The sequence below is a fragment of the Piliocolobus tephrosceles genome, chromosome 4 (assembly GCF_002776525.5).
Source record: "Piliocolobus tephrosceles isolate RC106 chromosome 4, ASM277652v3, whole genome shotgun sequence".
Classification (NCBI taxonomy): domain Eukaryota; kingdom Metazoa; phylum Chordata; class Mammalia; order Primates; family Cercopithecidae; genus Piliocolobus; species Piliocolobus tephrosceles.
This window is the reverse complement of record NC_045437.1, coordinates 148,067,138-148,084,763: the sequence shown is the minus strand read 5'-3', so window position 1 is coordinate 148,084,763 and position 17,626 is coordinate 148,067,138. Positions and strand designations below refer to the sequence as shown.

Sequence of the window (17,626 nt, the reverse complement as noted above, 5' to 3'; positions counted from 1 at the left end):
CCCAGCTAATTTTTGTTGTTGTTGTTGTTGTTGTATTTTTAGTAGAGATGGGGTCTCACTGTGTTAGCCAGGATGGTCTCGATCTCCTGATCTCGTGATCCACCCGCCTCAGCCTCCCAAAGTGCTGGGATTACAGGCGTGAGCCACCACACCCAGCCACTCCCTCTCTAGAGTAGTCTAAATTAATTATTAAAAAGCAAAGGGGGAAACAAGGAGAAAGTGAAAAACAGAGAAATGTTTTAAGCAGATAGCATTGGCACCAGGATTCTTGCAAGTGAACTCAAGAAGCTCACTTCTGGCTAGGTTTAAACCATGGTGTATTTAATAATCAAAGTAATTGCTATTCCTTCCCTCCCCTTTTCTCTCCCTGTAAGCCACTGGCCCAGATGCTTGTTCTTGTTCCTGTACCTTGGACTCCTTCACTTATCTTTCCGCTGAGTTGGACACGTAGGCCCAGGCCCATTCTCTGTTACCTTCCCACCCAATCAGTCCCCTCCCTTCTGTGTGGTTGTTTGGGCTGGATCCAGTCATATCTCAAGATGGGGACACCTTGTTGGTAGTTGCACATTTGTTGGTTAGTGAACCCTTTCTTCAGAAAAAGTACTCTCACCCACATGTATAGATATTAGATTTACCTAAAGCATGGTATGCCTATGGCACAAATGACTTCAGACTATTTTTCCAGCAACCTTAAATCAAGGGATACTGCATTAGCCATGCAATGCTTATTTAATGAGGTGGAAATGGGTGTGTCTTCCACTCTGCACAATACCTAACCCCTGGCAGCTAGCACACAGGCTGACAGTGTCAGAGGCGTTCGAACCAGAGCAACTCCATCTTGAGTGAGGGCTAGGAAAATGAGGCTGGGACCTGCTGGGCTGCATTCCCAGAAAGTTAGGCATTCCTAGACTCCAGATGTTTACAGTTAAGGAAATAGATTGATAATGTTTACTACACAGACCCAGACTGGGGGTGTCCAGATAGCCCGATATTTTGAGAACAAAGGCATTCCTAATTTTGCTTTAAAGATAATAATATGGATTCTTGCAAAATATAGTAATTAAGAAAATTAGGCCAGGTGCAGTGGCTCACGCCTGTAATCCCAGCACTTTGGGAGGCCGGTTGGATCACCTGATGTCGGGAGTTGGAGACCAGCCTGAGCAACGTGGAGAAACCCCGTCTTTAATAAAAATACGAAATTAGCCGGGCATGGTGCCGCATGCCTGTAATCTCAGCTACTTGGGAGGCTGAGGCAGGAGAATCGCTTGAACCTGGGAGGCGGAGGTTGCAGTGAGCTGAGATTGTGCCACTGCATTCCAGCCTGGGCAACAAGAGCGGAACTCTGTCTCAAAAAAAAAAAAAAGAAAATTAATCCTTTATCACAAACCCTTATAGCAGAGCACATCTCCCTATGATCTTTTTAAAATCCTATATATAAGAGCGTGGTACCTAGGACGGACGTGTTCCTCCTCTTGCTTTCGGGAACACCCTACTCTGTCAATGGACTAGTTGTGCTTTCACCACTTTACTTTCCTAATAAAAAGAAAGTAAGTGCTTTTGCTTTGCACTGCGGACTCGCCCTGACTTCTTTCTTGCTTGAGATCCAAGAACCCTCTCTTGGGGTCTGGATCGCTTTCCTGTAACAGCAGTCCCAAGATCCTTAATAGTTTATGTGCAGTCCACAGAATGCATCCGAAGTGAGCAGCTGCACTGTTCCGGGATGAGATGTCCCTTGGATGTAGATACAGCATATGGAGGTCCGCCCACCATTTCCACTGAGTATGTTATCATGGCTGGTGCTACTCACCTGTAAAGTCAAACCACTTAACCAGATGTGGCTTCCTTGATCCTTTGCAGAACCAGTCAGGTCATATGTAAACAGCAGATTTGAGAGAGAGTTTAAAAGAAACTCATTGTGTTTTCTCTTAACGTTTTGCATACTAACTTTGCTTTGGATTACATACTTCATTTGCAAACCCATTTATTCACACTAACAAAGGCAGGGGCAACAGAAGAAAATCTCTCTGAGTCCCTCTGCCAACAGCAAATTGGTGATCTTGCCTTCAGATCTACATCTCAAGAGGGGACTTTCCTCTGAAGCCCTCAAAGACCAACACAAAGAAAACAAAGGAAAAGGGAATTTGTGACTGTGAATCAGAGTCTCCACCAAAATCCTCAGTCATCCACACTGACAAACAGCTCCGGTAAACTGCTGGCCACCCTTCGCTAGACACCACTTCCCAAAGCAAGGCCCACTTCTTTCAGCCCTGATGCCACCGCTGCTGGCTCATAGTTACACAGAGCTGGTGGAGAGGCAGCCTGGCTCGCCCTCAGCCGGGATGCTCGCATCCTCCCACTGGGTCGGGGAGCTAACTCGTAAACAATCACATCCCTGTAGAGAATGAAAGGAAAAGTACCGGTCACCAGTGCAGCAAGGAGGGAGGAAAATGGGGGTGGTGGTGGCGTGGGTGGATGTAACACAGCTAGAGAATAATGGAGTGCTGGAATTCTGCTGAGGCAGAATGAGCCCTTGGGCCTGAGAGGGGTCTCCCTTGGGTCTCTGAAAAGTGGGTACTTGACTAAATGCCTGAAATTTCCATCCCAGTATCTGGAAGGCTGAATTTCTGAAGTGCTCCTCTGCAGCAGCCTTGCATACCTTTGGCATGTAATTGCGATGTGGGTGTGGATAGTGTATGTGCCAGAGAATCTGTCCATTCTGACTCCTCTCCTGGTGCCCATTGGAGGGGTACCGAAACGAGGATGTGATATGCCAAGATCAGAAGGGAAAGAAATAAGTAATCCGAGTGACCATGGGGCCATGGGAATACCACCCTATCAGAACCCTGAGCTGACATGCCCAGATAATCCTAAACTTCAGCCTGACTTTTATATCAAAAGGTTAATAAATCTAAGCTGCCCACCATGTGGACAGCTTTTCCAAGGCAGCTGAATATCCAGGCTTCCCAAGAGAGAGCTGGTGTGACACAGCAAGATAATGCTAGCCTCTCACCACGGCCAGACTCACCGCAGCTTTCTGCTTCTGCCGAACCACAGGGGCCGCATCCAGCACTTTAGTAAATGAGAAATGCCTGCCCCCTCCAGCCCTGATTCAGGGCCAGTGTCAGGCGGGCACTGGAGGAATGGAGATATTGCGGCGGCATGGTGCATTCATATTTTTGCAGTCTCTAAACTAGAAGTGCTATTTTTACATGTCTGTGACATCAGCACGCCCTTCCCCCAGAGCAGTCTGCACCACGGTTTAAACCCAGGCAAAGGTGAGCTTCTTGAGATTCACTTGCAGGAGTCCTGGTTCCAGTGCTACCTGCTTAAAACATTTTATTTCTTCTCCAAGTAGCATTATATTTGCACTTGGACACACACACACACACACACACACACACACGACTTCAGCTACAACCTGCTCTCTGTTTCCCAGATCAGATGCCTTGATTCTTACCTAAAGAGCTTGTAGGCCGAGGGCTGTACCTCTCTCCACACTCGCTCAGTGCTGTCCCAGGGGAAGCAGAATCCACTTGGTGTCTTCTGCTCTGTGTTTGTCACTGTCACTGTGCCGCAGCCGCCGCCCCGGCAGCTCCAAGCTGGCTCTCTGAACCTCCAGGCTACTGCAGCTCTGAGTGGGGAGAGGGACGGGCTGTGGCATGCACATCAGGTTGCTGGCCCGCCTCCAGATACCATGCCACAGAGCTGGCTACCCGTCCCTAGGGCTGTGTGGGAAATCGAGGTGGGGGGGCGGGGGCAGGCTGGGAGAGCCAAGAATGTCAGCCTCTAGGTCTATCTCCGGTCCTTGTTTATCAGCAGAGGGGACCTGCCTTTAGACAACCGCCCACCCCCACACCACCCGCAGGGATGCACACAGCTCTAAGCACCCCCTACTCTGGACAGCCAGCAGCAGGCCCAAGAGCACAGAGTCATTGGCCAGCCAGGAGGGAGGTAGAGACAGAAGACGGTGGCAGCAGCTACCCTGGGTGTTATTTTAACGTGGTTTGTCTTGGGGCAAATGTCTGAGCCGAATGGACTTCTGGCCCGTCTGAGCAGAATCCTGTTTATTTTGAGGCCTGAGTCGCCAGGGAAACAGCAGGTCGTGGCTCGGAGACTCTCCTCTGGAATCAGAAGGCTGCTGGATGAAAGGCAGGCCTTTTCTGTTCTGTCATCTGGCATCCTTGCATGGGGTGTAGGTGTCTGTGTGTGGCAATGTGTATGTGCGCCTGTGTGTGTCTGTCTGTGCCATCCCCAGAGCCAAGCCCTACAAATGGCATTTTGCAAAGTCAATTGAGGCAAAAGCCATCCAGGTTGGAACTGGGGAGGGGCTGCAGAGGGGACAACTCTGTCCTCCCTCTCCACTGTTCAAGCCTGTCCCCGTTGGATGAGGTGGATCCTCAGGTGAGCTCAACTTCAGGGATGGGAAATTCTTCAATGGGCCATGGACATCCCCTTCAGACTTCTGGCCAGGACGGGGTAAGCAAGGGAGGGAGCTGTCTGGACAAATAACTCTTTGGCTAGAAGGTGGGGAATAAGGTGGACTGAAAGGATATGGATCAAGAGCTGTCTTTGAAGAAACCAAATGTAAACATGATTAATAGTTTCCAATAATTGAAGAGTCGCTCCTGCTTATGCAGGCGTTTGAGCCCAGGAGGCACGAGTGAGTGTGTGTGTGTGCATGTGTGTGCGTGTGTGTGCGCGCATGTGAGCTTCCATGTTTGTACACAAGCCTGCCCACCTGATGATTCAGGTAGAGAGGTACAGATCGACCTGTCAGAACTAGAAATATGCTCCCCAGTCTCTACCTCCTCTGGGTGTTGCTTAGGTGTAGAGAGGATGGAAGTGCAGTTTGTTCCCCATACTCCCCACAGAGCACGGGGATGTGGGGAAGACATTCATGTGCCTTCTGAAGGGATGAGCCTTGGAGAAGGAGCTCGTGTCCTGTAAAGAGCTAGAGGCTCAATCATCACAGAACTCCAATCACGGATAAGCAGCAGCTCCCAAAAGGGACTTGAATGTACAGAAAATGTTGATTTCTTGAGACCCTCTTAACTGGAAATCTCATGAACTACCACTTCTACACATGCAAAGGATACTGATAATTTGCTTTAAAACATAATAATCTTCCTGAGTATCTGCAAGCTTCCAGAGGACCTTCTGAATCATTAAAAAAAAAAATTTCAGACAATGGATTTCCAAGTATTAAAGAATCATTATGCTAGATGTAGTATGCATATTAACCCTTTTTAACTACGTGAAATGATAGACTTGAAAGTTAGAAAATACCCAAAAAATCCTAAGGACAGAGATGCAGACTCAGAGACTCACTCAGGTGGTACTCTTAGTTAAAGTCCTCATTGTGACTAAAACCAGGTCTCCCTGCTTTAGGTTAACCCCGTGTTAACCTGCCTGCACAGTGTGGTTGGCCATTGTTGGGCAATTCAGCCCAAGGGCTCCAGATTCCTTCCCTTCTAATGGAAATTAATAAGACTTTCCTACTCATATCTTCCCTGCAAACTCACAGGATTATCATGACAATCAAATGTGTCCAAGTGTGTTTGAGCACCTTGAACGTGGGAAATGCAAATGCAAGTCATTATTTTATTTTGTTTGATTTCTCCATTGTGTCCAGTTATGAAACCCTGTTTAAACACACACACTCACACACACACACACACACACACACACAGCTTTTAGGCAAATATAATCCCTAGCTACTGACATATGCTAATTTATCTACTGCATAGTGGGTGTCTGGCAATATTACTGTCCAAATACTGGGAAATAATCCTCAGTTCGCTAAGGTATTTACTGTAATATAATTCCCCCCAATGTTGAAATTTTTTGAAATTTCATTTTAATATCCTTCAATTTCTACATTTATTTCAACTTCTGTTAGTATCTAGATTTACCTTTTAAATAACATCCATTGAGATGTTTCCCAGTCCAGAGACATGCCCATGTGAATGCTTTTCAGCCTCACTGTTATTTAGAGTAGGAAGGGACTTTGCGATGACCTAGTCGAAAAGTCTGGTCTCAGAATAGCCCTCCAGCTCTGTGCCTGGAAATAGTCGGTGGAAATAATAGCCGTCGAAGCTGCTTATTAAGCATCCGCAATATGCTAGATTGTATGCAGAACATGTAACAGAAATCATGTCTTCCTCCAAAGCTCTTCCACCACTTTAAAAGCCATTTCTGTCCTGATAAAACTTTGTAAACAGAGAGGCTGCTAGTACCGCAGAGGGGTCCTCTGAGAAAGGAAGGAAATGACAGGTTTGGAGGACCAAAAAAATCTTAGAAGGTTTATCCACAGAGATGTGGGCTTGCCCCGGAGTCATCCACATCTAAAATGTTGTGGCTGTTGCCAGAGGTGAGATTTTTCCTTCCACATCCTAACAGATGGACTCAATACAGAGCACTTAGGCAGCTGCTATTACAGAAAGTGACTCTACACCTCTCCTTTAGAAGGGCGATAAAGGTAGAATGTGGTGGTTCCGCGGTTTTGCTTATTTTGTGCTCAGTGCCTCTGACAATCAGACATATAACTATCACATTTTAACTGTACCAGCATGAAAGAAGCAGAGCATTATTGAATCAACAGGGTTCAAAATGCCCCCAATATATACATTTTTTTCTCTCTCTCTCCAGGCAGAACATAAGCCCTGGCGTCTTGTCCTTGATTCTTGAGAATGACATTCAATATTTGCTTTAAAATTTCCCCTTCATTCATCCTGTTTACACAAACGATACAGTTATATGAAACACACACCAGACACATTGCATTTTCTTTCTAATCTCATTTGACCTTGTTCAGGCACAACAAATCTTATTCAGCTGACGGGGGAAATTGGATGCTGCATGCCACTCTCTCCCTCCAGCAACACATTTCCTCTGTTTATGCCCAATCAGGCAGTTAAATGGAGGGCGTCCTGGTCTCATGGTGAAGCAAGCGCCACGATGACAGAGGGCAGTGGGAAATGCAGCAGACATTCATGGGAAATTGTATTCGTTGCTCAAGGAGACTGGCCAGCCACAAATGTCACCAGAGCTGCAGGACCGAAGCTGGGTCCAATGGCCCTCAAGAAGGAAGGTACCTCACCCTGATCCCACTGAAATCCAGTCACAGGCGCTTGCCCCCCTCTGGTTAGCCTGACTCTTCAGCAACTTCAGGGGAGGATGCTTGGGAAGCATCCTACCCATGCGAGCTGGGTTTCCTCTCCTGGGATATTGATTGCCTGTTGCCTATTCTACTGTGTTTTCCTCGATCCTGGCTTTTTAATTTTAAAATATTTTACCTTTACAAAAAAAGGACACTCTGTGCACATGATAACACTGCACCAAAAGGTATAAAATGACCCTCACTCACCCTCTTTTCTCCAAAGATAACCACTATTCACTTTGAATGTATGGATCCTTTCAGGAAAAAAAAACTGTCTTTGTACCCTGAATATGTGTATGCTAAAAACACACATTACTATGCACAATGTTCTGCGTAATTGTTTGTTTGTTTTTCACTTAATAATAGATGTTTACACGTTGGTCTAGTTCATCCAAGCACCAAATTTCTTGCCTGGATTATTGGGGTATCTTCCTAATTGGCCTCTCTGCTCTACCCTAACCCTCTACAGTTCATTTCAGAAGGATCCTGCTAAAAGGTAAATCAGATCATGTCCCTATTTGTTCAGAACTGTCCAGGGCTTTTCCCTTGCACTAGGAACAAAAGCTAAGCTCACTACCACCACCTGCCTCTGCAAGTTCACCCCCAACATACTCATTGCTCACTGTGCTCCAGTCACCTGCTCCTCCTACGGGCCAGGCTTGGTCCTAGCTCAGGGTCTTCATACTTCCCATTCCCTCTGCCCAGAATCATGCATTTATTTTCTGCCTCTAGGTTATTTGCCTGGCTTACTCTTTCCTGTTTTTCTTGTCTCAGCTCAGGCCACCTGTACCCTGACCACCTGTTCTAAATCAGCTCCTTATCACTGTCTTTTACATCTCCCACTTTCTTTTTCCTCATAATACTTACTACTTTCTCAAAATTATTGTATTCATAAAATGTTTATTTAGGCCGGGCACGGTGGCTCATACCTGTAATCCCAGCACTTTGGGAGGCCGACACGGGTGGATCACCTGAGGTCAGGAGTTTGAGACCAGCCCGGCCAACACGGTGAAACCCCATCTCTACTAAAAATTACAAAAATTAACCGGGCATGGTGGCTGGCATCTGTAACCCCAGCTACTCAGGAGGCTGAGGCAGGAGAATTGCTTGAACCCGGGAGGCAGAGGTTGCAGTGAGCCAAGATAGTGCCACTGCACACCAACCTGTGCGATAGAGTGAGACTCTGTCTCAAGTAAATAAAATAAAAAATAAAATAAAATAAAAATAAATAAAATATTTACTTACTTGTCCTCTGTCTCCCCTGCCACATACACTGGAATACAAATTCCACAAGGAGAGCAGGGGCTTTGTCTTCTCACTGTTATATACTCAGTACCGAGACCAGTGGTCCTCAAGCTCGAGTGTGCACTGGAATCACCTGGAGGATTTGTTAAAATACAGATGCTGGGCCCCAACCTCAGAGTTTCTAATTCAGTAGATCTGGGGTCGGCCTACTGAAGTAGAGTTTATATTTCTAACAAGTTTCTAGCTGCTGCTGCTGCTGCTGCTGGTCCAGGAACTGCATTTTGAGAGCCACCAGTCTAGACGATACCTGGCATACAGTGGGTGTTGCATGTATATTTATTACGTGAATGCATGAGCCTGCACATAGGCTCTGCCACCATCTTTGTCATGGCAGTTTTGTTTTCGGTTCATCATTTATTTATATTTATGGGACTATAGGCTGTGAACCTTTTGCCTCCTCCAAGTCGTTGTGACAGGAAGGCCCCAAGTTTTGCCAGCTAAAATGGTGCACCATCTCCATTGGTTTGTCAGTTGATGATTAAAAACCTAAAGCTTAGGCCAGGTACAGTGGCTCACGCTGTAATCCCAGCACTTTGGGAGGCTGAAGCAAGCAGATTGCTTGAGTCCAGGAGTTCAAGACCAGCCTGGGCAACATGGTGAAACCCCATCTTTACCAAAAAAACCCACAAAAATTAGCTGGGTGTGGTGGCATGTGCCTGTGGTCGCAGCTACATGGAAGGCTGAGGTGGGAGGATCGCTTGAGCCCAGGAGGCAGAGGTTGCAGTGAGCTAAGATCACGCTACTGCACTCCAGCCTGGATGACAGAGAGAGAACCTGTCTCAAAAAGAACAGCAGCAGCAACAACAAACTAAAGCTTTATAGACCCAAGAGGAACCAGTGAGAGACTTCTCATTCTCTGCCTCAGCAGAACATCAAACCAAAAAATGGTGCAACTCTCACCTGACATGTGACAGAGAACAGAGTGATCTCTCAGGCCTCCCCTGTAATGATTTAACAGTTATCCTGTTGGTTTAGATTGGGTCTTGGTATATTGCAGTGTATGCAACATAACCCCAAGCAGGTTATGAAGTATAGAAAGCCCACTGGTTTTCCTGAGTCACAAAACCTCTTGAAAATCTTGACAAGATCTATAGCTGTATTCCCCAGGACACACACACACACACACACACATACACACACACACACACACACACACACAGAGTTTTACATTTAATTTCAGTAAGTTACAAGACGCCCCAAGCACATTTTAAACCCAAGTTAAGAACTTCTGGTTTAATAATTGTCTGGCTATTTGGCAAAAACAAACAAACAAACAAACCCAATCTGGATCCCCAGTTTCTTATTTAAATTCCTGATGAATCAGGGGTTTAAGTGTAAAGAGACAAGCCTTAGAGGAAAACATTAGTTAATAAGATTTATAATCTTAGAATGGGAAACACTTTTTGAAGCATGATTTAAAACCCAGAAGTGAAAATAAAGTAGTGAGATTGATTCCAAAATATCTAAAATGTCTGTCCAGGAAAGAGGAAAAAAACTCTCCTGGTTTAGACTCTGAGGAGAAATTAATTGATCCTATCTTTTCCATCTATCTTCTTCCCAGTGGAATTGTGTGAGTGACCTATGGCCAGGCTCTATGGAACAAGACAAGCTTATCAGAGCTTACAGGGTGAGATCATATCCTTTGGCAAAGCCCTGTCACTGGGTTAATTATTTCAATAGTAGTGGTTTGGGTTTTTTAAATTACTTATTTTTATTTTTTATTTTGTGAGACAGGGTCTCGCTCTGTCGCCCAGGCTGGAGTGCAGTGGCGTGATCTTGGCTCACTGCAACCTCCACCTCCAGGTTCAAGTGATTCTCCTGCCTCAGCCTCCCAAGTAGCTGGGATTATAGGCGTGCGCCATCACTCCCGGCTAATTTTTGTATTTTTAGTAGAGACAGGGTTTCACCACATTGGCCAGGCTGGTTTGGGGTTTTAAATGACTTTATTGAGATATACTTCACATACTCTGAAGTTCACCCATTTAAAATGTACAATTAAGTGGTTTTGGTATATTCACAAAGTTGTGCAGCCATCTCAACTATAATTTTAGAATATTTTTGTCACCCCCCCAAAGAAATCCCGTACCCATTAGCAGTTCATTCCCCATTCCTCCCTCCTGCCAGGCCTAAGCAACCACTCCTCTACTTTCTGTCTCTATAGATTTTCCCATTCTGGCCATTTCATATCAATGGAATCATACAACATGAGCCTTTTTCCTTTAGTGTGATGTCCTCAAGGTTCCTCTGTATTGGAGCACATATCAAAATTTCTTTCCTTTTTTTTTTTCTTCTTGAGACGGAGTCTTGCTCTGTCACCCAGGCTGGAGTGCAGTGGCACGATCTTGGCTCACTGCAAACTCCTCCTCCCAGGATCACGCCGTTCTCCTGCCTCAGCTTCCCGAGTAGCTGGGACTACAGGCGCCTGCCACCACGCCCAGCTAACTTTTTGTATTTTTAGCAGAGACGGGGTTTCATCGTGTTAGCCAGGATGGTCTCGATCTCCTGACCTTGTGATCTGCCCACCTCGGCCTCCCAAAGTGCTGGGATTACAGGCATGAGCCACCACGCCCAGCCCAATTTCTTTCCTTTTTATTGCTGAGTAATATTTCATTGCATGGATACACCACATTTTATTTCTCCATTCATCAGCTGATGAACATTTGGGGTGTTTCTTCTGTTTGGCTATTACTATAATGTTGTTATTCATGGGCGAGTTTTTGTGTGAACATGTGTTCATTTCTCTTGGGTCTAGCAGTGTTTTTTTTTTTTTTTCTCTTAAAGATTTACCCAAAGAATTTATATCTGTCTATCTATCTATCTATCTATCTATCTATCTATCTATCTATCTATCTCTGTCTGTCGGTCTATCTGCCTTTCTGTTTGTATGTATGTATTCCTCCCACCCTGCCCACCATCATAACCTCATGGTGAACCAAGCAGATCTGGGGTCTAAAGACCTCAGAGCTCTTCCATTCCCAGCCTGGGACCTTCTGTGTAAGGGTCACGGCTCACTCTCACTATACCTCAGTTGTGCCATCAATGGAAGGAAGGTGAGAACACCAGCTCTTTCACACTGCCACGGGATATTGTAAAGATAAAGGAAATGACATAAATCAATAGGATCTGTTCTTTCCAAGATACGAAGCTGAATAGGCCGGTGTGCATCAGAGAAACAAGACACACTTCAATCAAAAGTTTTGCCAGCACAAAGATGACTGCATCAGCCAAGAGTCCAGTGGCTTGATATGGGGGCATAGATGGTACAAGAAATCACCACTATATTCTCAAGATTTTGGTTTTCTTTGAGATCAGAATTTGGTTGCCTTCCAAATCCTGCCAGCCACCCTCTGAGGGAGGGCCCCAGCTTGGTCACCCTGGTCGGGGGTAGGAGAAAGGGCAGGGCCATACTGTAGTGACTGGCAGCCCAAGGGGCAAGCTTAAATTCTAAAGCCTACCCTCTAGCCAACATTTCCCATAAAGACCACCCTGCCCCCATTTAATTAAAAAACACCCTACTCTCTGCAGAGTCCCAGAGGCACCTCTTTTTGTGAAATCCCTGACACTCCTGTAGGCTCTGGGGCAGGGAGTGACTCCTCACCCCTGGGTAGAATCTAATAAGAACTTCTCAGTAGAGGTACTGGGCACCCAGGTGGCAGAAGAGGGGTCTAAAATATATGTACTTCTTCCTGCTCTCTGACCAATCACCTGTGCCCTTTGCTCTTTAAACTCAGGCAGCAGGAAATTCTACTGATAGGTTTGTAAATGATTAGTGGAATAGAAAATGAGAAGGTGGCATCCTGGGTTATAATCCCCACATCACCACTTACTAGATGTATAATTTAGGACAAGTAACTCATTTCGTTGAGGCTCGGTTTACCCATCTGTTAAATGGGGTAATAGCTGTACTTGCCTCATAGGGTCATTGTGAGGATTACCTGAGATGATGCCTGTAGGGACTCCAGCATACCATCTGTGTTTGCTATGGTTATTATATTACTTCTAAAGTCAGAATTAAAGACCTCAAGCCTGGGCATGGTGGCTTATGCCTGTAATCCCAGCACTTTGGTAAGCCGAGGTGGGGGGGCGGGGGGGTGGATCACCTGAGGTCAGGAGTTCGAGACCAGCCTGGCCAACATGGCAAAATCCTGTCTCTACTAAAAATACAAAAATTAGCTGGGTGTGGTGGTGGGTGCCTGTAATCCCAGCTACTTAGGAGGCTGAGGCAGGAGAATCGCTTGAACCTGGGAGGCAGAGGTTGCAGTGAGCCAAGATCTCACCATTGTACTCCAAGCTGGGTGACCGAGCAAGACTCTGTCTCAAAAAAAAAAAAAAAAAAAAAAAAAAAGAATTAAGGACCCCAAGTAATCCATCCATTCTCCCTAATCTATTTAGGAAGACTCATTTTCTGTTGGCCAATTAATTGGATGCACTTAAGCACCTAGTAGGTATTAGCTACCACATACTAGCAGGCTCGGGAATGAAACTTAATTTTCCTCCAACAATGGAGAATTCAAGCTGTGACAGAAACTAAGATACGTGAAGTTCTTAAGGAACATGTAAACAGTAAACTGCAATCCTGACAGTCAATGCCGTTCTAATTCAGAGAATGGGGACAGCAGGGAAGTCTGGACGGGCCAGATAAGGCCTCAGAGGGGAGACAGCACCAAGGCGGGCCCTCACAAGGCAAGATGAGTTCACAGCAGAAGAGGAGAGGGAGACAGAACTGGGGGCAACAGTGGGTGAGAGGGAAGGGAGACCCATGTGAACATGGGCAATTTGGGAGCCCAGGTGGGTCTCGACCTGGTGCATGGTCTGGGGGCCAAGCCACAGACCACCCTTCTTGTATCTTTCCTACTCTCAGGGATCTCTAGGAGTAACATGCCATGGAGTCTTTTAGTCACTTGTTCCACTAATAATTATCCTTCCTATGAGAACTTTTGTCACTAATACATTTTTGTGGCATGTAAGAGGGAGGAGCTGCTATCAGATAAGCTTTGAGTCAATCTAGACCATTGCAAAAAAAGTGACATAGAGTGGCAACCATTGACTTCAGCCACCCTGCATCTAGCCTCCTTTGTCCTGCGACGAGAACTCTGATCATTTCTGGGGAAACACCCCTTCATTGCTTTCAGTCCATGAAGTTTTGGGGATGGAAATGACTCCACACCCACGGCAAGGATGGACACAATACCCACATTGGTTCTATGAGATTGACCCTGAGATTCTAGCTAGAACTAGAAAGGGAAGCACTTGTTCTTGTATGGTGCTGTGCTAGTAGGATGTCAGCTGGGAGCTGCTGCAACCTTCTGGCCATCGCAATGGGCAGGTCTTCCTGGAGACAGAAGGACACAGAGGAAGCAAAGCCAAGAAATGGAAAGACAGATTCACGATGCCATCATCTAGGCCCCTGGATCTCACTATACCAAAACCTTGCTTTTTCAGGCACATGAGTTAAAAAAAAATCCTCTTTTTGCCTAAGTCTCTTCAAACTGGGTTTCAGTCCATGGTTACTAAATGAATTCTGACTTATTCAAGCAATTACTTTGTTCCTACCAGAATTTTGTTGGTTGCTTCTTAGCATGGGTATTTGTAGTCCATAGCCCAGGGGCAGATTGCGTCCAGGATAACAGTTTGTGTGTGGAAGTGATAGTGGCATCTATCCATATCCCTAAATGGATATAGGTACATGGGATATGCGGAGGCATTAGAGGGGAGACTGAGGCTGCAAAATCTGTTTCTCCTCTTTGTCTCTGAAGTCTGTGTACAGAGCAATTTTCCTCATACCCTTGATTTTATTCCTCTTGTTTCCAACCGGAGAAAGGAGTTCTTGGATCTGTTAAGTATATTTTGCAGGGCTCTAAGAAATCAGGAAGAGATGGGAAAGGGAGGTGTTGGGGAAAAAGAGGCTCTACATGTCCCATTTTTGTTTTTTTCCTTTTTGCCAACAACAAAGAATCAGCTGGCATCCTTTTATTTTCTATTTCATGGAGTGCTTTTTAAAATGAAGCATTAAGTCTACTGTAATGAGATTTGTCTAATGATTTCCTGGTAAACGTCTTCTTGGATCTCAGCAAAGATAATTCACTTAGTAGGAACCACTTCCTGCTTCCCCACTGAGAACTAGACCTACCCAGTTCTTGCTGGGAGTAAATTGGCCTTTGAATGAGAGAAGGCAGTACAGGAATATTTCACTCTAGCATTCATCACATAGACTCAAGCTTGCCACAGACCCAGATCAGGGAGGAGAAAAGGAAGGGGTGGGTGAGGGAGAACGTTCATGCTGAGCACAAGCATGAAGTCAAGCAGAAAGTCTGTAGCAATCTGAGCCCTTTGCAGAAGCAGATGCACTCACCTCTTTGCCTTGGCTCTGGGGTGCTTTCTTTCTGGGGCAGTGACAGCTTCTGCAGTGTCCACACTGTTCTACCAGGACGGCTGCAGGCAGGCTGCTGCAGGAGGAAGGGAGTTCCCATTCACCATCAGAAGGGAGTGTCCTCCCAGAAAAGGAGGCGATGCCCTGATTCCCCTGGAGCGAAGGCTGTTGGATCCACTTGTCCTCTCTCTCCCGCTCTCTTTCTGGTATGAATGGAGCTCAGAGGAACCCCATGAGAAGAGCTGAGTGAAACCACACACTATACCCGCCCTGCTAGTAAGTTGGCCTCCCAGCCTTGGGGATCCTGGAGAGGAAGGCAGCGGAGTGGGTCATGAGGCACTTGGGTCCCTACAAGTGCAGCTGACACTGGTATGCCCACAGAAAGGCCAAGGACAAGCACTGTGTATTTATTTTTCCCCCTCTCATGTGATCTTATTTTTGGACTGGACGCAAAAGCTATTTGGGGGCTGGACAGCTGCCAGGTGAAAGGACAATGATCTCATCCGAGTTCTCTCCATGCCTCTCTCTGCACTAGTACCTGGTACCTTTCCCAATATGAGGCAGAAGGGAGCGGGTTTTGCTCCGAGCCTTACTTTCAGTACATCCAAGCAATGTGTCCAACTTACCATTTTTCTTCAATTCTCCTACCCTTTGAGGTTTCTCAGAGGATCAGTGTAATGAATGAAGTCCTTACTTTTACGTCTGATGCAGGTGTTTCTGAGTCTGGTGGTCATGTCGTACAGCCATCATACATACTATGTTAGATGCAAAGATCTTCTAATCAACACCAGGATGGGAGCCCCAACCCTGGAAGGCAGGTGTGGGCGACGCCACAGAGCTAGGCTCTCCATGTGTTGATTCTGCCTTCCGCCCTGGCTGTTTCTGCCTCTGGCTCCTAGGCTTGTAAAACTTACGACATTGAGACAGCTCGATTTTTTTTTTACCTCTGATCCTTCCTCTTCAGACGTGAATGGAAAGTTTTGAAAATGTCATGCCTGGCAAGATGCCAATTCAATATCATCCTCTTCACCATTATCACTGTTATTCGCTGGGATCTTTCTTGCTGAGTGTCCTTAATTTGCGGAGTACTTCTGCATTCTCACATTTAATCCTTACAACACCCCTGCCAGAGGGTAAGATCGCTCCTATTTGATATCCAGGGAAGCTGAGGTTTGGAAAGGCTCCTCACCTAACCTTTGGAGAGGGCAGAGTGGGATGGGAACTCCCCACTGTCTGAGCTCTTGGCCACTTTGTCCTACTGTCTCCTGAAGATGTGAATTGTTGACATTTCACTGTTGTTTTCACTTCATAAGAGGGAAAACAAAACCCTTGGGCTTGATTCAGACCCACAACTTCAATCCTTGATTTCTGTCCCAAATCCAGTTACTGAAGGGGTGAGAAAATGAGGTTTTCATCTGTTGACAGTCCCGGGCCCTGATTCTAGGTACAGGACGGAGTCGCTGGCCACCATGCTCGTTGGAGCCATTTTCCTGTGAATAATTCACTGTGCAAACACACACAACAGAGAGGACTGGGCTGGGCCGCCCAGGCTGGGTTCCCACTGTATCCAAGCTGGACTGCACTTTCCAGTACCCTGAGAAAGAGACAGAGCGATTGAGCCAACAGCTTGTCCAACACTGCCCTCTGCAGGTCACTAGGCTGCATTACCCCAGATGGAGGTCTTCAAGGCTTTCCAAAGAGGCGGGCCGCACCAAGGATTATTTTTAGAGAATCAGTTTCCAGGTTCTCCATTTCTGCAGCTACTCTTTCCTAAACCTGGTTTGCCTGAGCACGTGTGTGTGTTCATAATCCTTCCCCAACTGTATGAAAGGAAACCATACCTGTCCCTTTTCACAAATCTTACTAAGGTGACATTGCCCCAAGTATAAAAATCTCAGCAAAGTCCCCAAACTAGGAACTTCCTCTAATATTTTAATTCAGCCTCTTTTAATGATTAATTAGGCATTTTTTAATTTAACCACTTTGCTTTTCCTCCCTTGAATATTGAGGGACAGAACTGTGGAAGCAAATCAAAGAGAATATTAGAAATAATAACAGATTAAGGCCGGGCGCAGTGGCTCACACCTGTAATCCCAGCACTCTGGGAGGCCGAGGCGGGCGGATCACGAGGTCAGGAGATCAAGACCATCCTGGCTAATATGATAAAACCCCATCTCTACTAAAAAAAAAAAAAAAAAATACAAAAAATTAGCTGGGCATGGTGGCGGGTGCCTGTAGTCCCAGCTACTTGGGAGGCTGAGGCAGGAGAATGGCATGAACCCAGGAGACAGAGCTTGCAATGAGCTGAGATCATGCCACTGCACTCCAGCCTGGGCGACAGAGCAAGACTCAGTCTAAAAAAAAAAAAAAAGAAATAACAGATTAATAAGTTAATAGGTACACTTAAAGAATGATGTCACAGTTTAAATTTTTTTTTTTTTTTTTAGACAGAGTCTTGCTCTGTTGCCCAGGCTGGAGTGCAAAAGTGCAATCTTGGCTCACTGCAGCCTCCACCTCCCGGGTTCAAGAGATTCTCCTGCCTCAGCCTCCCGGGTAGCTGGGATTACAGGCACCTGCCACCACGCCCAGCTAATTTTTGTATTTTTAGTAGAGATGGGGTTTCTACTAAATCATGTTGGCCAGGCTGGTCTCAAACTCCTGACCTCAGGTGATCCACCCACCTTGGCCTCCCAAAGTGCTGGGATTACAGGCATGAGCCACCGCACCTGGCCCACAGTTAATTTTTGAATTCCAACTTTACAATATATTAGAAATTAAGCTCTTGAAACCAT

The 17,626-nt window shown here is 46.0% G+C and overlaps 1 protein-coding gene across 11 annotated transcripts in view; it reads right to left on the bottom strand.

Moving 5' to 3' along the window:
• FGF1 (fibroblast growth factor 1) overlaps nt 1-15,262 on the bottom strand; it is a 108,521-nt gene extending 93,259 nt beyond the window's left edge. For 2 of the 11 annotated variants that reach the window (XM_023187751.2, XM_023187759.2), the window contains exons 1-2: nt 14,817-15,256; nt 8,405-8,537 (exon numbers count right to left, since the gene is read on the bottom strand). The gene's annotated coding sequence lies outside the window, so the exon portion shown is untranslated. Of the gene's footprint in view, nt 1-1,223; nt 1,343-3,010; nt 3,216-3,457; nt 3,555-8,404; nt 8,538-14,816 lie in introns of those variants that run through there. The other 9 variants (XM_023187753.2, XM_023187758.2, XM_023187745.1 and 6 more) reach the window with 7 other exon arrangements.
• Between the last annotated feature and the right edge of the window lie 2,364 nt (nt 15,263-17,626).